The sequence below is a fragment of the Elephantulus edwardii genome, unplaced genomic scaffold (assembly GCF_000299155.1).
Source record: "Elephantulus edwardii isolate Elephantulus edwardi_28Jun2011 unplaced genomic scaffold, EleEdw1.0 scaffold00067, whole genome shotgun sequence".
Taxonomy (NCBI): domain Eukaryota; kingdom Metazoa; phylum Chordata; class Mammalia; order Macroscelidea; family Macroscelididae; genus Elephantulus; species Elephantulus edwardii.
The window spans coordinates 8,983,500-8,989,771 of NW_006399817.1; the positions used below are offsets into that span (position 1 = coordinate 8,983,500).

At 38.2% G+C, this 6,272-nt stretch overlaps 1 pseudogene; it reads left to right on the forward strand.

The window, feature by feature from the left end:
* Positions 1–5,229, forward strand: part of LOC102856999 — a 14,413-nt pseudogene extending 9,184 nt beyond the window's left edge.
* Positions 5,230–6,272: the final 1,043 nt, after the last annotated feature.

The following is a 6,272-nucleotide window of genomic DNA, read 5'->3' on the forward strand; positions in this document are numbered from 1 at the left end:
ATCCTGGCCCATCCTCACCCTTCTGCCCCCAACCCTCTCCTCCTTGTACCCCCAATATGTTTTTCCCAATAAAAAAATATTAATTAAAAAAAGAAAGAAAAAAGAATACACCTTTCAGAAACAGTACATAACCAAATACCTTAATTTCAATACCAGGTCTTAAAAATTATGAAGAAAATACTCAGAGTTGTTATATGTATTACAAACCATAGAAATTAAAAAAATATAGACATTTTGGAAAGCAACTAAATGCCTCAGTAATTCTTGGGTTTTCACATGCAAACTTTTGTTTGATGGCCCAGGCCTCCAACCACCTCTGTCACATACTTTGGGCATGAAGAAGAACATCATACTTGGAAGGGTGGAGGGGCAGTAAAGGAGAGGAAGACCCTAGGTGAAATGGATTGACACAGTGACTGAGGTAATGCCAGTAGGTGCAGTAAAGACAGAGAAATTGGCTCAAATTAGAGCAGAGTTCAGAGCTATTGTACATAGGATCACTATGAGGCACATGTACTCAACGGCACGTAACAACAACAACAACGAGTTTCTGATTAAGTCTTAGATGGGGTCCAGGAACTTTCCATTTCCAAGTAGTTCCCAGATGATACAAATGCTGTTGCTCCTCTGGAGGCTACATGTTACAAAGGAGCAGTCAAGGTGATAATAAAGCATGTACAGTTCTCTTCATGGAAAACATTGAAGAAATGCTTTGTTCTTGCTATGGTTAAAACAAGGAGCCCTGGTGGTGAAGTGTTTTAAGTACTTGGCTGGTAATGAAAAAGTTGGTGAATTAAACAGTCCAAAGGAGACAGGTGTGACATCTGTTTTATAGAGAGTATAGACTAAGGAGCCCTATGAAGGAGTTCCCCTCTGTTCTATAGGGCCACTCTAGAGCCAATTAGACAACAACGGGCATAGTTTGAATTTTGGATGCTTGAAAAAGTCTTCATTGTTCTCTAATACAATGAAGCCAAAAATATCCTTGTTCTTAGCTCTGGCACCCATTTAATGAGTTTATCTATGTAGTTAACCTTCTCATGAAACTTATTCTGCAATAGCTTCGCTTTTTCTAGAAGATTAGTATCAACTGTAGTGTTGAAAATATTTACATAATTTATAAAGAACAGTAGTTCAACTGTGATGATTGAAGTACATACCCATCTGCCCAGGAAACTTTTGTCATGATACTCTAGCCTCTGTAGTCCAGGACATGCAGACTAGCTAATATCTCATATAAACTAAACTCCACAGTTTACTTTGACTAACTTTAATCCTTCCTTTGTATAAATTTATTAATGAAATGTAGCCTGTTTTCAGTGGGATTTAGTCTCTCTTCTTCCTTATCACATGAGGACAGGCTGCACTGAAGGTACAAAAAAAATTTCTTCTTTGCATGTGTGTGTTTATGTCACAGGAGTACTTTAACTTAGTACTTTAACTTATGGTGCATACGCACAGTAACATGGATAAGATTAAAACCAAAACCAACACAGAGCTATCAAACTTGATCCCAACTCATAGTAGCCCTCTAAGCACAGAGTTGAACTGCCACTGAGTTCTCAAGGCTGTAACTCTTAATGGAGGCAGGCTGTCTTATTTTTCTTTCAGGAGCAGTTGATGAGTTCAAACCACTGATCTTTTCACTAGCAGCTGAATGCTTTGATCACTGCATCACCAAGTTTCCTTTGACTAGGATCTTCATTTAAAATATAGATTGCAGTCATGAACTCTCTTCCAAAGTGTTGAAGTAAAAGCATTTGAAACTCAGTATATTTTCTATGATAAGTTAACCTTTATACCACGAAGGGGAAAGATATTTTTATCTTTTTCTAAAAAAGATTCACATTCTCTAGAGTAAAAGGGCTGTTTTGGGACTCTGTATATATAAGATTGGTTTTGTGGTATTATAATGGGCACACAATTTAAAGGCATATGAAAAACCCAAACACTCATTTTAAGGCTCTATATGTAGTAATTTGTATGCAGTTAATTGCAAGTGTTTAAATTTATTTTCTTGCCAGTGGCCTTGATGCTTGTTCATTTTTCAGTGGTTGGCATTGATTGATATCGTCTAGACAAAATAATTGATTATATTTCTCACTCTATTTTCTGGTGTTGGATAGAGTATTGAAGAACTTGAGTTCTAAAGCTTGTCAATCTTTTTGGTGAAACGTTAAATGTTTTGATGAAGGAACTTGTGTCGTTTTGGAGTGTCATAATCTCAGTGCTCCACAGCTCAAACTTAGAAACTTCTGATGTCCCACTGTTGTTGTTATTTGCCATATAGTCAGAGCTGACCTGTAGCTGACCCTCCAGTGAGTTTTCAGAGGCAGTAAATTGCACAGGAAAAGATTGCCCATCCTTCTCCTGGAGCAAATGGTGGGTTTAAATCACGTCTTTGGGGTTGAAGCATCATTTCTTACTACTAGGCCACCAGAACTTCTTGATCTCCTTCTGTTACTGTTGTTCTGTGCCACTAAATTGAGTAAGACTCATAGTGATTCTATAACAACAGATATGAAGCCTATTCTATCCTGCGCCATCATCACCATCTATGATACTTAAATCTATTGCTGCAGTCACTATGTCAATCCATCTCAGTGAGAGTCTTCCTCTCTTTTACTGACCCTCCACCTTTCTTAGCATGACATCCTTTTCCAAGGAATAGCCTCTCTACAACATGTCCAAAATATGAGAGATGAAGCTTTGCTATCTTTCCCTCCAAGGATCACTCTGGCTGTACATTTTTCAAGACATAAGTGTTCATTCTTTTGACAGTCTGTGGGATATTCAATACTCTTTCCCAATACCACAACTCAATGGCATCAATTCTTCTTCTTTTCTCCTTATTCATTGTCTAGCTCTCATGCATAGCAAGTGATTGAAAAGACCTTGGCCTGAGTCAGGTGCACTTTAATCTTCAAACTGATATAATTGTTCATCAGTATTTTGGAAAGGTCTCTAGCAGTGGCCTTTCCCAAAGCAATATCCTTATTTCATGACTGCTGGTATCAAGGGTGTTAACTGTGGATCCAAGTAAGATGAAATAATTTTCAGTTTCATGTCTTGTATGCCCTACATATTGGCATAACGTGGATTTCCACAGACAGAAAAAAAGAAACAAACGATAGACCATAAACTTTCAAAACAATGATCTACTTTTAGATCTTTCCTTCATATTATACAAATCCAAAATTCACTGCCGTTGAGTTGACTCTGATTCTAGTGATCCTCCATCTGATTTCTAAGGTGGTTACTCTGGTTTTGGGGGTGGTTTTTTGTTTGTTTGTTTTCAGACTGAGAGCAGATTCTTTCTTATGAAGAGTTGCTGGTAGATTTGACTCACTGCTGACTGCTAGCCTTTTGGTTTGCAGCACAGCACCCCATAAATGAAGTCACCAGAGCTCCTCTCCATTATGAAATAATGATTTATTCATGAACAGGATGATAAAGGATTCTGGGGCTTCATCTGACATACTTTGGACATGTAAGGAGGGAGAGGTCCTTGGAGAGGGATATCATGCTTGGGAGGGTGGAGAGACGGTGTAGGAGGGGAAGACCCTCTATGAGGTGGATTGAAACAATGACTGGGGTAATTGGGATGTGTGTGTCAGAGGCAGTGTGATTCGCACAGGACAGAGCAGGGTTTAGGGCTATTGTACATAGGGTCGCTATGAGTTGCAAGCGACTCGACGTCAGATAACAACAGGATGATCATACTGCATCTTATATGTATTATTTTAAGAAATTTATTATCAGTGTGTGAATTTTGCTGCTAAGTGTTGAAGTTTGGATAGTAATGACGATCAACTTATTGACAAATATAAACCATACTGAGATATCCATTCTTTTTTGGTATATTTATTAAAGAAACAAGTTGTGGGCATTTCCTGATCTCTCATTTGTTCAGTTTACGAAGCTTTGAGACCAAAAGATACATTTATTGAACATTTAACTTCGGGTTCAAAGAGGGTCTCTGATCGAAGGTATAATGTCAAAGAATCTTAATAGGAACTTTTAGTCCTCTTGGTGATATGACTACTTTCACAAGTGATAGCTAGAGATTTTTTTTAAAATTAATTTTAATGAAAGTTTACAGAGACTTAGGGTTTCCAGTCATTCATTGTTGCACTTTTCTCCCTACCCACCAATTCACTCCTCTCCTTGAAAAGAAAAAGAAAAACTCTTTCATTGTTATGCAATCCCTCTCCCCAAGTCCACTCCACTATTCAGCCTTCACTCTGGACTTTTGTAATGACAAGAATACCCATTCATATATCTCTTTTAAACACTTCTCTTCCTCATCTGTTTCAATGCAATATACATCATTCCTCCACTCCTTTTCTGTCTTTCTACAACCCTGATGTCAGTCCTGTTTTACAATAGTGGCCCTATGCAATATTTGTCCTTTTATGACAGAGATCTTTCACTCAGCATAATGTCCTCCAGGGTCATCCATTTTGCATAATATTTCATGAGTTCCTTGGTTTTCAACTTTAGTATAAGTGTTGCCAAAGCGAGCACAAGTTCCTAGTTTTTCAATGCTGCATAATATTCCATTTTGTGAATATACCAGAGCTTCTCCATCCATTCATTTGTTGATGGGCACTTGGGTTGTTTCCAACTCTTTGCTATTGTGAACAAAGCTACAATAAATATGGGTGTGCAGACAATGGTGTTTTTAAGCTGAGTGTCCCACATAAAGAAATTGATGAAGGGCCCTAGTCCTCCAGAGCAGTTTACAGCTGTCAAACCATCTGATTCCAGGCTTACCCTGAAATCTGGTTATGGAAAACAGTATAAATTCAGACAGCCTTTGATGCTCAGATGCCCAATTGGCCAAGAGAACAATAGGAGCCAGATTTTCAAAATGGGAAAATGGATTTATTGACCTCAACTAACTGCTTTATTCGATGCAATACAGCACATGGCATAGAAGCAAAAAAGAAAAGAACAGGAAAAGAAGAAATTATAAAGATTAGGTCTGTGCTGAAAGAGAAACCAAGAAAAAAGATGACATTTCAGAAGATAAGATAAAGAAGATAAAGGAAATAGAAAATAATGTGAAATCAATCATGTAAAGAAATTTCAGAACTTCCAAGACCACAACTTAAAATAAGTAAAGAAGACAATAAAAACCCTAAAAAGGCTTGGAAATGTGGATTTTTGCATGAGACACTTCTGGACAGGACAGCCAAATTGAAAGGTGACCAATATTGCAAATGACCAAGATTTTTTTATTCTATCTTACCCTGTTGTAGTTTTTTGTTGCTGTTTTATAAATAATACATGGGGGGATTGAGGGGGTGAAAAAGGGAAGAATTTGAAAATGGTATAGAAAGATCCTACTCTCAGTCTCTTTTATAGCTTGAACTACAATTGGTAAATCTGGGAAATAAAGAGAGTCCCTTGCATGGAGATGCAGAGTAAACTAATATTCTCCATGGAACTCTGAGCTTTCCACCATCCTCACATCTGCCACAATGTATTTATAGTATCTGTGTACATGTCTCTCCGTTGTGCTAAAGAACATTACCCAGATTCTGAGTTCTTAAGGGCCAGAACCTTTTAAGTGTGCCCCCAAAATGACACAAAGTGTTAAACCCTCTGTAACAAATGGGGAAAGGGACGGAATACAAAGGGTGGCCCTGAACTGAGCAGAAAGTAGAATCAGAGGACAAAACCGGGCCTCCCTACCCCTAAATAATCTTCATTGAAAACAAAACTAACATTATGTCAAAAGGACAGCGGAGAATCAAAGAATAACAAACAAAACAACTGTATATCCTGAGAAATCTCTACCTCTTACTTTCACTTACGTATATTTAGGAACACTATCCCATTATCAGTGTGACCAAAAATACTCTAAAGTTTAACATTTCATTTGACATGTTCCAGGATTGATACTACTTATGTTGTTGACCTTCTACCCTGACCCAATCTCACATCTCTGACATTTAACTCTATTACTCCAGCCACTGTGTCAAACCATCTCATCTTGGGTCTTCCTATCCTGCCCAGTCCCTCTACTCTTCCAGGTGTGGTGTTCTGCTCCAAGGACTGGTCCCTCCTGGCCATATGCCCTAAGTTATGTCAGATGGAGTTCCACAATCCTTCCCTCCATGGACCAGCTTAGTTTCATCCTGTCTAGGACAGATTTGTTCGTTCTCTTGGCGGTCCATGGTATGTTCAAGACTCTTCTCCAGCACAACTCAAAGGCATCAATTCTTGTTTTGTTATCCTGAGTCAGTGTCTAGGTCTCTGATTCA